Source organism: Bubalus bubalis, chromosome 4 (genome assembly GCF_019923935.1).
Source record: "Bubalus bubalis isolate 160015118507 breed Murrah chromosome 4, NDDB_SH_1, whole genome shotgun sequence".
Lineage (NCBI taxonomy): Eukaryota > Metazoa > Chordata > Mammalia > Artiodactyla > Bovidae > Bubalus > Bubalus bubalis.
In genome coordinates, this window is record NC_059160.1 from 157,901,780 (window position 1) to 157,917,760 (window position 15,981).

Sequence of the window (15,981 nt, forward strand, 5' to 3'; positions counted from 1 at the left end):
ATGAATTTGATACAAATAGGAGCAGGTTAGATACAGTGGGGATGATACAGAGAACTAGTTTAATGCATTTAGATCATCTGGAGTTCAGTTCAGTTCAGTCGCTCAGTTGTGTCTGACTCTTTGTGACCCCATGAACTGCAGCATGCCAGGCCTCCCTGTCCATTACCAACTTCTGGAGCCCACCCAAACCCATGTCTATTGAATCGGTGATGCCATCCAACCATCTCATCTTCTGTCATCCCCTTCTATTCCTGCCTTCAATCTTTCCCAGCATTAGGGTCTTTTCAAATGAGTCAGCTCTTCACATCAGGTGGCCAAAGTATTGGAGTTTCAGCTTCAACATTAGTCCTTCCAATGAACATCCAGGACTGGTCTGCTTTGGGACAGACTTGGTGGATCTCCTTGCAGTCTAAGGGACTCTCAAGAGTCTTCTTCAACACCACAGTTCAAAAGCATCAATTCTTTGGTGCTCAGCTTTCTTTATAGCCCAACTCTCACATCCATACAAGACTACTGGAAAACCATAGCCTTGACTAGATGGACCTTTGTTGGCAAAGTAATGTCTCTGCTTTTTAATATGCTATCTAGATTGGTCATAACTTTCCTTCCAAGGAGTAAGCGTCTTTTAATTTCATGGCTGCAGTTACCATCTGCAGTGATTTTGGAGCCCCCAGAAATAAAGTCAGCCACTGTTTCCACCATTTCCCCATCTATATGCCAAGAAGTGATGGGACCAGAGGCCATGATCTTAGTTTTCTGAATGTTGAACTTTAAGCCAACTTTTTCACTCTCCTCTTTCACTTTCATCAACAGGCTCTTTAATTCCTCACTTTCTGCCATAAGGGTGGTGTCATCTGCATATCTGAGGTGATTGATATTTCTCCCGGCAATCTTGATTCCAGCTTGTGTTTTCTCCAGCCCAGCATTTCTCATGATGTATTCTGCTTATAAATTAAATAAGCAGGGTGACAATATGCAGCCTTGACGTACTCATTTTCTTATTTGGAACCAGCCTGTTGTTCCATGTCCAGTTCTAACTGTTGCTTCCTGACCTGCATATAGGTTTCTCAAGAGGCAGGTCAGGTGGTCTGGTATTCCCATCTCCTTCAGAATTTTCCGCAGTTTATTATGATCCACACAGTCAAAGGCTTTGGCATAGTCAATAAAGCAGAAATAGATGTTTTTCTGGAACTCCCTTGCTTTTTCAATGATCCAGCAAGTGTTGGCAATTTGATCTCTGGTTCTTCTGCCTTTTCTAAAACCAGCTTAAACATCTGGATGTTCACAGTTCACGTATTGCTGAAGCCTGGCTTGGAGAATTTTGAGCATTACTTTGCTAGCATGTGAGATGAGTGCAATTGTGTGGTAGTTTGAGCATTCTTTGGCATTGCCTTTCTTTGGGATTGGAATGAAAACTGACCTTTTCCAGTCCTGTGGCCACTGCTGAGTTTTCCAAATTTGCTGGCATATTGAGTGCAGCACTTTCACAGCATCATCTTTTAGGATTTGAAATAGCTCAACTGGAATTCCATCACCTCCACTAGCTTTGTTCATAGTGATGCTTCCTAAGGCCCACCTGACTTCACATTACAGGATGTCTGGCTCTAGGTGAGTGTGAGTTATCACACCACCGTGATTATCTGAGTGGCAAAGATCCTTTTTGTACAGTTCTTCTGTGTATTCTTTCCACCTCTTCTTAATATCTTCTGCTTCTGTTAGGTCCATACCATTTCTGTCCTTTATCAAGCCCATCTTTGCATGAAATGTTCCCTTGGTATCTCTAATTCTCTTGAAGAGATCTCTAGTCTTTTCCATTCTATTGTTTTTCTCTATTTCCTTGCATTGATCGCTGAGGAAGGCTTTCTTATCTCTCCTTGCTATTCTTTGGAACTCTATATTCAAATGAGTATATCTTTCCTTTTCTCCTTTGCTTTTCACTTCTCTTCTTTTCACAGGTATTTGTAAGGCCTCCTCAGACAGCCGTTTTGCTTTTTTGCCTTTCTTTTTCTTGGCAATGATCTTGATTCCTGTCTCCTGTACAATGTCATGAAACTCCATCCATAGTTCATCAGGCACTCTATCAGATCTAATCCCTTAAATCTATTTCTTACTTCCATTGTATAGTCATAAGGGATTTGATTTAGGTCATACTTGAATGGTCTAGTGGTTTTCCCCACTTTCTTCAAGTTTGCGACAAATGGGTGAATTAAGCTAGCTCAAAGAACATTTTATTTTATCTAATGGAAATTAATACTTGATAAAATAGTGGCATGTCTGCAAGCGGCAAATAGGCAGGAAGTTCTGGAAACTGTGATACTGTTTTCATCATTAATTATGAGAAGCAGTATATGGAGTCAGAAATACGCAACACATATGAGACGTGATGTTGGAAACCAGCATTGAGTCTATTTCATGCACTGAAGCTTCTATATAGGGTACCTATTCTCTTCTACTTTCTTCAAGATTTTCAAATTGTACCTTGCATTATTACATCATTTGTACTTGTACTCTTTCTTTGGTTAAAAAAAGAAAAAAAACACTATATCCTGGTGTTAAAAAGAAAATTAAAAATAATAAAATAATCATGATATTCACAAATCTCCATCAACATTTGGTAAGTATTGAACTGAAACAAATAGATCATGAGATATTTCTCAAAAATAAAATAAGTTTATGCACAATCTGCAGAGAATTGCAATTTGAGGTCTGCAACCATAGCAAACATGCAAGTCCCTGCGCAGCAAGAGAAGGAGAATGCTTTCATAGAAAGGAAAAGGAAGCTGGGAGGGCTATAAAAAACAGAGTTCATGATGCTTTATTACTTGAGTCCATGCCAGGACAGAAGAGAAGTCTTTCTTCTTCCTATTAGGCTCTGCTATCATCACAGGGCATGAAAGCTTCCTTTTCTGGTTCCCAACTCTAAATAATTGATGTTTCTGTTTATCAATTTTTTACATAAGTGTTATTTTGTCATATTTATGTATACACAGAAAGGAAGAGAGGGAAGGAGGGAGAGAGAGAAGGCAGAAGAAAGAAAGAAAAGGAAGGAAGGAAAAAGAGTAGGAGGAAGAGGGAAAAGAAATGAAAAAATAAATGTGTGAAAAATTATATAATTGTATTCATGATAAAACAATTCCCTGGTGGCTCAGCAGTAAAGAATCTGCCTGCAATGCAAGAGACATAGGAGACGCGATTTCAATCCCTGGGTCAGGAAGATGCCCTGGAGAAGGAAATGGCAACCCACTCCAGTATTCTTGCCTGGAGAATTACATGGACAGAGAAGCCTGGTGGTCTACAGCCCATGCGGTCACAAAGAGTTGGACATGACTGAGTGACTACCACTTTTCACTTTCATTCATGATAAATAGCTTAGAATTCAGTTAAACTTAAGTGAAACAAAAAGAGAAAATCAATACTCTGTAATGGCCTATATGGGAAAAGAATCTAGGAAAGAATGGATAATAAGTATATAACTGATTCACCTGAAACTAACAACAAATTTACAACATTGCAAATCAACTATGTGAGTGTTAGTCGCATAGTCATGTCCGACTCTTGAGACTCCATGGGCTACAGCCCACCAGATTCTTCTGTCCATGGAATGTTCCAGGCAAGAATACTGGAGTGGGTAGCCATTCCCTTTTCCAGGGAATAATCCTGACCCAGGGATCAAATCCAGGTCTCTCACACTGCAGACAGATTCTTTACCAAACCAACTACTCCAATAAAATCCTTTTTAAAAAGAGTGGGGCAGAGGGGAAGAGAGCATGAATAGAAATCTAAGGGGGTTACTGAATTTCAGAGAAGTAACTCTCACTTTGGTAGAGCCTTCCAGTTCTCATCCTGTCTGACTTTCCTCTCCTTTTATGCTCCAGGGGATTAATGCTGCATGATATAGTTTTGTTGTTAGATGGGATCATGTGACTATCTCTAGCCAATAAGTTGCAGTGGAAGAATGATGTGACTTCCAAGCTAAGCATTTATATGCCTCTCTAATAGTCTCTTCCCCCACTGTGTACACATGGAGGCTACATAATCCAGATAGTGTACCTGAAGGACAATAAAATTGAATGGATACAGATGCCTGGACCTGTACCCGTTATTGCAACAAAAAGAAATGAAGACTTCTTGTATTCAGCTATTGAGATTTTGGAGATGTATGTTTCTGTAACTTATCCCAGCCAGTCTTGAATAATACTCCACATAAGAAATATTTGGTTTCTAAAACATACCTCTAAATTTTAGAAAATGATATTAAAAATGACTACCTATCAAAGTGAAAGTGAAAGTGTTAGTCACCCAGTCATGTCCAACTCATTGCAACCCCATGGTCTGTAGCCCACCAGGCTCCTCTGTCCATGGAATTCTCCAGGCAAGAATACTGGAATGGGCTGCCATTCCCTTCACCAGGGCATCCTCCTGACCCAGGGATCAAACCTGGGTCTCTTGCATTGCAGGCAGATTGTTTACCCTCTGAGTCATCAGGGAAGCCCCACCTATCATGGTATCTTTTTTATAAATATATTTTCACAGTTGCTGTATTTTACATCTATAAGTAAACGGATTAAGAGCCCACCACAAGTGTTTTCAACATGCTTTCTATTTTTTGAGTATCTTGAGGCATGTCTTGTTTCCTTGCGTTTTGTCATTCATTAGAGTTTGTTGTTTGCTTGATTGCTTGTTGATTTGATAGTAGGAGCTCAGATGCTTCAGTCCTAAGCTTCTTGAACATCTATAATTGTCTCTTTGTTACCTTTATACTTGAATTGACAGCAGGGCTCAAGATACGAATATTAGGTCACACTTTATTTCCCACAGAATTTCCTCGGAATTTATTTTCTGTCTACTTGAATAAGTGTTAATTTAGAAAGTCTGAGGCCCAAACTCGACACAATTTGCTTTGTCTGCCTCAATGACTACCCACAGAAGCCTTCATTTTACTTTTAAATTTGATATTCTTAAGCTATAAGTTTTAATTTTTCTATATCAAAATCTTCTGCGAGTTGATGTGCCCTTTTGCTCTGCAAAAAACAATGTTATCTTAGAAGAAATTTTGAGTTTACGTGGTTCATTACATCTTATATTGTATTTGGACTTTTCCAAGGATATCAATTACGTATGTATTATATCTCTTTTGCCATCCATATCTATGGTCTTTTCTATAATAAATGTTTTTGATTGTACTCTAATTCATGCAACTTCTGCCATGGCTTTCATCTCTCTAATGGATTTTGTTTTTTTCCCATGTTTTTCATCTCCCTTTTAATCCTTATATCTCTTTTCAGAGGTCCTTTGTAAAAGAGAACATCTTGTGTACAATATCCTGGAGACTGCCCAGAATTTTGTGCCTGAACTCTTTCTGTGGTGATTTAGGTAATTTCTGTCTCATATGTTTTTCTACTTCTAAAAGGTTGTCAGTTGCTTTTTCCTTAAATATATTCTTTCTTTTTATCTAATGTTCATCTATCTATTCATCTATATGCCTATCTGTGTGTGTATAAGGCAGAGAAGGAATTTAAACATCCAAAATCCAGATATACAAAAATATCACTTTATTTTGTACAGGTGTCCTCCTACTGGCCTACGTCTCTCAGTCACAAATACTAGTAAAGAGTATAAGCAAAATGAATTGACAGACTCTCTCCTTGAGCAAACCTGGAAGAGAAAATGGCAACCCACCCCAGTATTCTTGCCTGGAAAATTCCATGGACAGAGGAGTCTGGTGGGCTACAGTCCACAGGGCGGCAGAGAGTCAAACACAACTGAGCATACATACAACATTATCATCTCCATGACTCAGGATCATCTGAGCTCCATTCCCATCTAGGCCTCAGCTCTGGCCTACAAAGACTGTAGGCTCTCGGCACAAACAAAGCTGGCTACCTCCCACACTACGATACTTGAACAAATTCTAGTATAATTTCTAGCAGCTCAAAACCATGCCTCTGGGATGACCCAGGCCCTCTTAAGCTCCTTCCTAGGAAAGCTTAAAGCTGCAAAATCAATTTACTGATCATTCCCAGCCAATATCTATACAGAGATGCTGTGTCGCCTCTGTAGGAGTGTAAGAACCCAATTTCAATATGTGCCAGTTAGCAAACACAGATGGCCTAATCACATTGACCAACCTGCCTACCCACTTTGTAACTTTCAAGTTCTTGGGCTTTGCTGGAGCTCCCATCATTTCTTCTCCCTCATTCTCCCTTGTATGTGCCCAGTAACCTCTTCAAAGACTGAACTGAGCTCAACTTAAACTTGAACCTCTTCCCTACTGTAGTAGTTACTAAGTAAAATCTATCTTATTTCTTTTAACAAATGCCTAGCTTTGTTTCTCACTGACAGAACTCATCAAGCTATATCATATAAGCTACATTATAATAAAACAATATAAGTTTATTATAGCATAATAAAATAAAATCTGTACAGATAACTTTGAAAATTCAGTACCATTCCAATAAAAGTCTGAAATGTTTGCATATGTAACTTAACAATCAGATTCTAATTAATACAGAAAATAAAGTTTAAGAATAGCCACTAAAATTTGAAACAATTGAAAGGAATTGCCTTACAAAATATAAACTTCGTCATAAAGCTGTTTTGAATAAGAAATATGGTACTGACACAGGGATGTACGATGGAACTGGTAGGACAGAAGGGAATTCAAAAACCAAACACACAGCTACAGGTCAAATTCACATTTGATTAAGAATGACATTACAAATCAATGAAGAAAGAATGAACTATTTAATATACTGATCTGGGACAATTTGTTATCTACATGGGAAAGTTTTGGATTCGATTTTAAATTTGCTCAATGCATAAAAATAAAATATTATCATTTATATGAAGTTTTAAAATATTAAAAGCGCATCTATTGTCTACCTAAAACAAACTGCCAATTATTTCTCCAGCAAAGGTAAGTTTATTCAAGAATTTGGGGTCCACAGACATGGTGAGCCATTTTCAAGTTTCCACATGGCAAAGGAAGAACACTTTTAAAGAGGGAAAAAGGACGCTGGGATGGCTATAGTAGCCAAAGAGCCGGTATTTTCCCAACGGATGAATCCTTGTCGGGACTGTTCCCTCCCCTTGGGCTCCGTAGGGCATGAAAGCGCCCCCTCCTGGTCTCTCGAGTCTATCTAATTGAGGCTACTGTTTCTTAATTTTTTACACTATACACTTTATTGTTTGTTATTCATATGTAAATATATATTTAAAGCATATATAAATGCATGGGAATGATGAGTAAATAAAGAAAACAGTTATTTTCATGGAAGTCAGATAAATGTAGTCAGAGATGGAACACAGGGAGCATTAACTGTGCCTGTAATAATTTATTTCTTTAAAGATCATTTGAGACAATTTGAAAAGTTACCATGATTCTTTAAATGGCTGATTTACTCTCTATAACTCTCTGCATGTTGGACTTATTCTAAGTAAATTGCGGGGAAAAAAAAGAATTTACATTCACTGAGCTTTTACTCTGAGCTTTTACGTCATGAGCTTTTACTCATGATGTTAAAAGCCTTTATTACAATTTCATATATTTCTCTTACCAAACTTCTATAAAATGGTCATCACTTACGTCAGTTGAAATATTCAGAAACGTCTGGTTCCAAGCACGATAACTGGATGCTTGGGGCTGGTGCACTGGGACGACCCAGAGGGAGGGTATGGTGAGGGAGGAGGGAGGAGGGTTCAGGATAGGGAGCACGGGTATACCTGTGGCAGATTCATTTTGATGTTTGGCAAAACTAATACAATATTGTAAAGTTTAAAAATAAAATAAAATTAAAAAAAAAAAAAAAGAAATGTCTGGTTCCAAACACTGTAGAGGCGTTTTGCTAAACCATGAATTTTTAAAACATGTCTCTGAAGCAAAGCATGATGAACCCAAAGCTTTTATTCAAGTTTAATTTGTCTCTCTAAGTCCCTTGAGCATTAATATGGCATGAAAATACCTGGTGTTTCCAATTTTCCACGGTGCCTTAGCACAAGCTTTTAATACAATCATCAAGATTGTGTGCTAATATGATAAAAGTTCTATAATACATTTGCCAAATGATATGGACGGTATGCCACAAAAAAGCAGAAGCAATTTCTGAAACATCTTCTGAAGTTATTTGCCATTTTCTCCTCAATGTAGTTAACAGGAAAATTGCCTGGATGTGACTTTGGCTGTGATGCTTGCTGTTTCAGTTACTCTCCTTCCAGCTTGCCTGCCCAAAAATTTAAACCTAGAACAAGGGTTTCAGATTGAGGAAAAGGAAGGGATTGGAATAACTTCTTTCCTTAGACTTTCCTAGGTAAAATCACCCAGGACGGTTGAATACAGAAAATAGAAAAATCTAGTACATTTTTAATCGCTTTCTGTGGCTTTTTTAAAGAATTTCTCTAAAATACATGCTTTGAGGTGAAATGTTGCTGTGTCACAGGAAATACCAATATTTAACATTATTAGATGGTTTCAAAATACTCCCTAGGGTGTTCACACTAATTGATTCTGCAGTAACATAATATGAATTTTCCTATCACATGATATTATCAGGCTTTTAAATTTGTGAATTTAATTTCTGAATTTTAAATTTGTGAATCTGCTTGATGTGAAATGCTATTATTATTGTTTTAATTTGTACCTCTAGATCCTTGAGGAGTTAGGAAAGAATATTTTCTTTCTTTCTTTTTTTTTTTTTGTCTTAATTTAACTGTGAATTGCCCATTCATCCCTCATCTACTTTTAAACTTATTTATTTATGATTTTCATATTGCTTTGTAAGAGTTCTTTGTATACCTTGGATACAAATCTTTTTTCACCATAATTCAAACTATTTCTTCTAAGCTAATAAAATACTTGATATTTTGTGTACCTAGAAACTCTGCCACATTATTGTATTAAAATTCTAGCTGGAAAATGTAGGCATTGGATGAATTCTCATTCCAGATATACCACAGATTTAATTGGAAAATAAAAATAGTGCTCTAGGCTTCTTCCTGACAAATTTAACTAATCAAAGTTGGGTCCATTGAAAAGTTTATTTTTTATAAAGCTACAGTAATCAATCTCACTGGAATGCAAAAGTAGGAACTCAAGAAATACCTGGAGTAACAGGCAAATTTGGCCTTGGTATACGGAATGAAGCAGGGCAAAGGCTAATAGAGTTTTGCCAAGAGAATGCACTGATCATAGCAAACACCCTCTTCCAACAACCCAAGAGAAGACTCTACACATGGACATCACCAGATGGTCAACACCAAAATCAGATTGATTATATTCTTTGCAGCCAAAGATGGAGAAGCTCTACACAGTCAGCAAAAACAAGACCAGGAGCTGACTGTGGCTCAGACCATGAACTCCTTATTGCCAAATTCAGACTTAAATTGAAGAAAATAGGGAAAACCACTAGACCATTCAGGTACGACCTAAATCCAATCCCTTATGATTATACAGTGGAAGTGAGAAATAGATTTAAGGGACTAGATCTGATAGAGTGCCTGATGAACTATGGACAGAGGTTCGTGACATTGTACAGGAGACAGGGATCAAGATCATCCCCATGGAAAAGAAATGCAAAAAAGCAAAATGGTTGTCTGGGGAGGCCTTACAAATAGCTGTGAAAAGAAGAGAAGCGAAAAGGAAAGGAGAAAAGGAAAGATATAAGCATCTGAATGCAGAGTTCCAAAGAATAGCAAGAAGAGATAAGAAAGCCTTCCTCAGCGATCAATGCAAAGAAATAGAGGAAAACAACAGAATGGAAAAGACTAGAGATATCTTCAAGAAAATTAGAGATAAAAAGGGAACATTTCATGCAAAGATGGGCTCGATAAAGGACAGAAATGGTATGGACCTAACAGAAGCAGAAGATATTAAGAAGAGGTGGCAAGAATACACAGAAGAACTGTACAAAAAAGATCTTCACGACCAAGATAATCACGATGGTGTGATCACTCACCTAGAGCCAGACATCCTGGAATGTGAAGTCAAGTGGGCCTTAGGAAGCATCACTTTACAAACAAAGCTAGTGGAGGTGATGGAATTCCAGTTGAGCTATTTCAAATCCTAAAAGATGATGCTGTGAAAGTGTTGCACTCAATATGCCAGCAAATTTGGAAAACTCAGCAGTGGCCACAGGACTGGAAAAGGTCAGTTTTCATTCCAATCCCAAAGAAAGGCAATGCCAAAGAATGCTCAAACTACCACACAATTGCACTCATCTCACATGCTAGTAAATTAATGCTCAAAATTCTCCAAGCCAAGCTTCAGCAATACGTGAACCGTTGAACTTCCAAATGTTCAAGCTGGATTTAGAAAAGGCAGAGGAACCAGAGATCAGATTGCAACATTTGCTGGATCATCAAAAAAGCAAGAGAGTTCCAGAAAACATCTATTTCTGCTTTATTGACTATGCCAAAGCCTTTGACTGTGTGGATCACAATAAATTGTGGAAAATTCTGAAAGAGATGGGAATACCAGACCACCTGAACTGCCTCTTAAGAAACCTATATGCAGGTCAGGAAGCAACAGTTAGAACTGGACATGGAACAACAGACTGGTTCCAAATAGGAAAAGGAGTACGCTGTATATTGTCACACTGCTTATTTAACTTATATGCAGAGTACATCATGAGAAAAGCTGGACTGGAAGAAGCACAAGCTGGAATCAAGATTGCCGGGAGAAATACCAATCACCTCAGATATGCAGATGACACCACCCTTATGGCAGAAAGTGAAGAGGAACTAAAAAGCCTCTTAATGAAAGTGAAAGAGGAGAGTAGAAAAGTTGGCTTAAAGCTCAACATTCAGAAAACAAAGATCATGGCATCCGGTCCCATCACTTCATGGGAAATAGATGGGGAAACAGTGGAAACAGTGTCAGACTTTCTTTTTCTGGGCTCCAAAATCACTGCAGATGGTGACTGCAGCCATGAAATTAAAAGACGCTTACTCCTTGGAAGGAGAGTTATGACCAACCTAGATAGCATATTCAAAAGCAGAGACATTACTTTGCCAACAAAGGTCCGTCTAGTCAAGGCTATGGTTTTTCCAGTGGCCATGTATGGATGTGAGAGTTGGACTGTGAAGAAAGCTGAGCACCGAAGAATTGATGCTTTTGAACTGTGGTGTTGGAGAAGACTCTTGAGAGTCCCTTGGACTGCAAGGAGATCCTACCAGTCCATTCTAAAGGAGATCAGTCCTGGGTGTTCTTTGGAAGGAATGATGCTAAAGCTGAAACTCCAGTACTTTGGCCACCTCATGAGAAGAGTTGACTCATGGGAAAAGACTCTGATGCTGGGAGGGATTGGGGGCAGGAGGAGAAGGGGATGACAGAGGATCAGTTGGCTGGTTAGCATTACGGACTCGATGGACGTGAGTTTGAGTGAACTCTGGGAGTTGGTGATGGACCGGGAGGCCTGGCGTGCTGCAATTCATGGGGTCGCAAAGAGTTGGACATGACTGTGTGACTGAACTGAACTGACTGACAGTAATCAAGATTATTTGATACTGGCAAATGAACAGACACATATAGCAATGGAACCAAAGAGAGAGCCCAGAAATAGATACACAAAAATACAGTCAACTGCCTTTTGACAAAGGAGCAAAGGCCATTCAATGGAGAAAGGATAATCTTTATAACAAATAGTGCTAGAACAATTAGACATCTATTAGTAAAATAATAATATTACCCATTTCAAAAAATTAACAAAAAATAGATCAAAGACTTCAATATAAAACTTCCAAAAGAAAACACAGGAGAAAATCTGTGTGCCTTTGGGTTTGGCAATGAGCTTTTAGATACAACTAAAGTAGGATTCGTGAAAAAACAAAATTATATATTCAACTTTATTAAAAGTAAATACTTTAAAACTTCTGCTATGTAAAAGACACCATCATGGGAAACAAAAGACAAGCCACGTACTGAAAGAAAATATCTGCACACCATGTAACTGATTAAGGATTTTTATCTAAAATGTACCCCAAAATCTTAAAACTCAACAATAAGAAAATAAACAACTCAAGAAACAGGTGAAAAATCTGAGCAGATATATTAATGGAGAAAAATGAGATATAACTAGATACTTATTGAAATGGATAAAATCCAAAAACAGTGGAAATACCAAATGCTGGTAAGGATGAGGAACAACTGACATTTTCGTTCACTGTTGGTTGGAATGCAAAACGTTATAGCCACTTTGGAAGCTTTTTGGACAGCTTCTTACAGAGCTAAACATAGTCTCAACATATGATCCAGCAATTATATTCAGAGATATTTTTCCCATTGATTTGAAAACATATGTCAACACAAAGATCTGCACATGAATGTTTGTAGCAGCTTTATTCGAAGCAACTGGAAAGAAGATATCCCCGACAGGTTAATGGATAAACAAATAGTGACACATCCATACAATAGAATGTTGTTTGCCACTTCAAAATAAATGAGCTATCAAGATATGAAGGAGTTTAACAGAAAGAGACTCACAGACTTAGAAAGCAAACTTATGGTTGCCAGGGGTGAAGAGACAGTTAGGGAGCTTGGGATGGTCATGTACACACTGCTATATTTAAAATGGATAACCAACAAGGACCTATTGTATAGCACAGGAAACTCGGCTGGGTGTCATGTGGCGGCCTGAATGGGAGAGGGTTTGGGGGAGAATGGATTACATGTATAGAATACTTGAGCCCCTTCACTGCTCACCTGAAACCATCACAACATTGTTCATCGTCTATGTGCTTGTGCTGTGTTTAGTCGCTCAGCCGAGTCCAACTCTTTGCAACCCAATGGACTGTAGCCTGCCTGGCACCTCTGTCCATGGGGATTCTCCAGGCAAGAATACTGGAGTGGGTTACCACGCCCTTCTCCAGGGGATCTTCCCAACTGAGGAATCAAACCTGGGTCTCCTGCATTGCAGGCAGATTCTTTACTAGCTGAGCTACCAGGGCAGTCCTAATTGGCTATATGCCAATACAAAATTCAAAGTTCAAAAAAAAAAAAAAAGTACAAAAGAGTTTTAAATACATCTTACTAAGGGAAAGTAATCAATCTGAAAAGTCTACATATCGTATGATTCTAATTAAATGACATTCTGGAAAAACTGCAACCATGGAAACAGTAAAACATCAGTTGTATATAAATCATGTTTTTATTTTCTGTTTCTATGCTACTTTGACATCTTGGGGCCTGTGTTCTCAGGAAGGTATTGAGAGGGTAACAGGTAGGAAGGCCAGAGGTCCCCAAGTGGCAGGAGGAAATAAACTGATGTGGGTTTTTTTTTTTTTTTTTCTTCTCTGTTGATGAAACCAGTTCTGCCTAAGGCTAACCTTTTTTTCCTTTTCTCAAACTTTGGGCTGGGAATGGCTCTACAGACCAGTATTCATGTCCGTTGTTTCTTGGTGGGGGTGGGGAGGGGAGGGAAGGGGATGACACCTCTTGGGAAGTCCTATCTCAAAAGTGCATATTGTGGGAGAGGGGCCTGGTGAAGCTTCCTCAGCCTTGACGTGTTTCTTTCATCTGATTAGAAACTAACAGACATAAAATGCCTTGCTAACAACTAACTAACGGGCACTCTTTCTGTCCCCTTCTGATGTCTAAGTCAGAAGCTTTCCTATCTCTATTATACTTTAATAAAACTTTGCTGCACAAAAGCTCCAAGTGATCGAGCATCATCTCTGGCTGCAGATTGAATTCCTCTCCTCCAGAAGCCACAAATCCATGCGTAGCACATGGCTCACAACAGCAAACTTTAAGTATTGTCTCTCCCCAAATTAACTAATTCCTAGAGCTGGTAAACCACTTGACTGAGAGCATGTCTTTCTCACCAACAACATCTCCTTTCTCTAACTCTCACACACTGGGCTTCCCTGGTAGCTCCTGCAGTGCAGGAGCCCCAGGTTCCATCCCTGGGTCAGGAAGATCCCCTGGAGAAGGAAATGGCAACCCACTCCAGTATTCTTGCCTGGAAAATCCCATGGACGGAGGAGCCTGGCGGGCTACAGTCCATGGGGTCACAAAGAGTCGGACACGACTGAGCAGCTAATACTGAACACTGAACACCCACTAGGCAGATAAAAATAGCCTTGATCACTTTGCTCATGAGAAAAATATCATATAAAGTCCAACTGTGGCATGTCCTACAAACACATACCCAGCAGTCCTCAAAACAGGGCTTCCGTGGGGCTGCCAGTAAAGAATGCAGGAGACTGCCTGCGATGCAAGACACCTGGTTTCAGTCTCTGAGCCGGGAAGATTCCCTGGAGTAGGAAAGGGCAATTCACCGCCCCATCTCAAAACTGCCAAGATAATAAAAAGCAACAGAAGTCTGAGAAACTCAGTAGCCAAGAGGAGCCAAAGGGAACATAATCATTTAAATGTAATGTGGTGTCCTGGACAGGATCCTAAAATAGAAAAGGACACTAGGTAAAAAATGAGGAAATCTGAATAAATTATGAATTTTAGTTAATACTAATATTTCAATATAATTATCATAACTGTCATACTAATAAAAGGGAGACTGAGTGCAGGACAAATGAGAATTCTCTTGAACTATTCTCTCAACTTTTCTGTGAGTCTGAAACTCCTCTAAAAAAAAGTCTAGTTAAGAAATGAAATGCAACCAATTTTCATGCTAAGGGGAAATCTCAAACACTCAAAATACTATATTTCAATATCAGAGAAGAGGATTGTAATTTCTGACACCAGTTTTAAAAAATATACACCAACTGAATAGGAGAAATTAGACAGAACACATTCTACTAAATATTTCCAGAACTCAAGGTACTTACACATAGTAGAAAGCTTTAGAAAAAAAACGTTTATAATCTTGCATATTTGTAAGGAAAGAGAGAGAAACAAAGATTACCAAGAATAATTTATTTACACAGTTGATTTCTTGAATTATGAAAGAATATTTTTTCCCCTCAGAATTTCTCCAGGACGATGTAATCCACAGGCACACGAAAGTTTAGGTTAAGTAAAATAAGCCCTAGTTATCCAACTGTGTTGGATATGTCTCATAGAGCAGACAACAAGAAAAGTAGAGAGGGGGAATGGATGTTTCTAAATGAAATCAATTTGCTTACAAACATGACTTCAAAATATCTGGAGATTGTCTTAACACAATAGAATCAGATCCAACAATTGACTTTATTAATCATAGCACGTGAAGCAAATCACAGGGCTGCTAGGAATGATATCTTTGGGTTATCAGCCAGATGCTATCATATATTAGGTATGTAACTGCCAAGGGTTAATTTTGAACCTGCTGCTTTAGGAGATATCTGCAAGAATTGAATGGTCTTTCTATTTTGTTGCCGTTCCTCTCCCCATCTTCAATTCATAAAAGAAACTGGCATCCAGGCCCCAAGAAAATGGTTATTTTAAGGCAGTAGCCTGCCATCTTCTCAGTCAGCTGGCTTCCCAAATAAAGTCCCTTCCTTGTCTCAACCCTGAGTCTCCCAGATTTATTAGCCTATCGTGCGGCGAGCAGAGCGAGCTCGGACAAAAGCTATTTAGGGCAAAATAGCCACCTAAAAGAAAGAATTTAGGCGCTCACTTATCACTACATATACAAAAACTGGAACAATACAAATATGAGCATGGCCTTTGCACAAAGATGATACGAAAATTCTTGAAGCATTTCATATTTTGGTGCCAAGGTAATAGTAACTTCATACAAAAGAATTGAGTGGTCCTTCCTCTTCTATTTTCTGGAAAAGATTATGCAGATTGGTGTTAATTCCTCTTTAAACATTTGGTAGAATTATCAGTGAAATTATCTTGTCCTGGAGATGCCTTTTGGGGGGATTTTTTTTTTCATTACAAATTCAATTTTCTTAATATTTATAGGGCTATTTAATTTTTTATATTGGGTAGGTTATGATAGTTGTGTTTTTGAGAAATTAGACTACTGTATTTAAGATATCAAATTTGCTTGTGCAAAGTTAATTCATAAAAATCCTTTATCATCCTTTTGATAGATGTAGGAA

At 38.4% G+C, this 15,981-nt stretch overlaps 1 non-coding gene across 1 annotated transcript; it reads left to right on the forward strand.

Annotated features, from left to right (window-relative positions):
* The first annotated feature begins 15,540 nt into the window (after positions 1-15,540).
* LOC112584788 lies at positions 15,541-15,643 on the forward strand. The gene has a single exon (XR_003109190.1). It is a non-coding gene; the product is annotated as a U6 spliceosomal RNA (small nuclear RNA).
* The last annotated feature ends 338 nt before the right edge of the window (positions 15,644-15,981 follow it).